Source organism: Rhinoraja longicauda, chromosome 37 (genome assembly GCF_053455715.1).
Source record: "Rhinoraja longicauda isolate Sanriku21f chromosome 37, sRhiLon1.1, whole genome shotgun sequence".
Classification (NCBI taxonomy): Eukaryota; Metazoa; Chordata; class Chondrichthyes; order Rajiformes; family Arhynchobatidae; genus Rhinoraja; species Rhinoraja longicauda.
In genome coordinates, this window is record NC_135989.1 from 4,341,570 (window position 1) to 4,343,319 (window position 1,750).

A 1,750-nucleotide genomic window follows, 5' to 3' on the forward strand; every position below is an offset into this window, starting at 1 on the left:
AAAATAGAGTATGTTATGTGTAAAACAGTTAACATGGACAAAATGGACAAATAATGGAGAGTAAGGTTATGAAGAGATGAGAGGGGTGTGTTTTAATATAGAGGATGTACAGCTTTGAAGAGTTGGGGTTAGGTCATTAATGGTAGCGCCTTCATTAGGTTAGGATTTGGGGAGGGATTGTTTAGGAAGGGTAGTTTTTACCTGATGTGAGTGTGGTGGTTTCTGTAGTGTAGTGGTTATCACGTTCGCTTCACACGCGAAAGGTCCCCAGATCGATCCTGGGCAGGAACATCATTTTTGAGCGTTCGACGGCACTGGGCCTGTACTCGCTGGAGTTTAGAAGGATGAGGGGGGACCTCATCCAAACTTACCGAATAATGAAAACCCCAGATGGAGTTGATGTGGAGAGGATGTTTCCACGTGTGTGGAGAGTCTAGGACCAGAGGGCACAGCCTCAGGAAAAAAAGGACATACCTTTAGAATGGAGATGAGGAGGAATTTCTTTAGTCAGAGGTTCAAAGGTTTGAAGGTCTGTTTATTGTCACGTGTACCAATTAAGGTACAGTGAAACTCGAATTACCATGTTGCCATACTAAAAAAAAGCACCAAGACACACAACTACATAAAAGTTAACATCAACATCCACCACAGCAAATTCCCCACGTTCCTCACTGTGATGGAAGACAATAAAATCCAATCTTCTTCCTCTTTATTCTCCTGCGGTCGGGAGCAGTCGAACTATCTGCAGTTGGGGTGATTGAAGCCCCCACAGCTGGCAGTCGAAGCCCCCGTGTCGGGGCGATCGAAGCTCCAACGATCGGGGCGGTCAAAGCTCCCGCGGTTGGTGCTCCCGAAGTCGGTCTCTAACCAGAGGCCGCGAGCTCCACGATGTTAAAGTCCCACAGGCTCCCGCGGTTGGAGCTCAGAGGTCGATCCCTGACAGGGATCGCGAGCTCCACGAAGGTAAGTCCCGCAGTTGGAGCTCCCGAAGTCGGTCTCCAGCAAGGGCCACCAGCTCCACGATGTTAGTGCGGACGGAGATACGATACGGAAAAAAATCGCATCTTCGTCGAGATAAGAGATTTTAAAAAAGTTTCTCCCACCCCCCCCCAGATATAACAAGCTAAACAACATACATTTAACACATACTAAAAAACAACAACGAAGGAAGGAACGAGACAGACTATTGGCGAGGCAGCCATGGTGGGTGACAGAGGGTGGTGAATCTGTGGAACTCACTGCCACAGACGGCAGTGGAGGACAAGTCCTTGTGTATTTTTAAAGCGGAGATTGATAGGTTCTTGATTGGTTCGGGTGTCAAAGGTTCTGGGGAGAGGGCAGGAGAATGGGCTTCAAAGAATATTTAGCCATGCTCAAATGGCAGAGCAGATGGATGGGCCGAATGACCTCTTTCTGCTACTATGTCATATGGTCTAATGAACCTCTGCCTCACCTGGGCAGCCTGGCTGGGTTTCTGGATGGGGAGGGCTCAGCTAGAGGCACTAAGAAGGACTTCTGTAGAGTAATTGGGAATCCAATTAAGAACTTCAAACGGTTCTTGAGGTTAAACGAACTAATTCTGCTTCTGTGTCTTATGATCTTTTGAAGTTATAAATATGAATCAGTTGGAAAATATATATTTATCTTGAGTTTACAATCCAATGAAGATGATGGGACAAAATACTAAGGCGTGTATATAAATAGGTGGTGGATACTGTGTGGGAAGGAACTGCAGATGCTGGTTTACACA

General features: G+C 46.6%; 1 non-coding gene across 1 annotated transcript; it reads left to right on the forward strand.

Annotated features, from left to right (window-relative positions):
* The first annotated feature begins 218 nt into the window (after window positions 1–218).
* Window positions 219–291, forward strand: trnav-cac (transfer RNA valine (anticodon CAC)). The gene has a single exon. It is a non-coding gene; the product is annotated as a tRNA-Val (tRNA).
* Window positions 292–1,750: the final 1,459 nt, after the last annotated feature.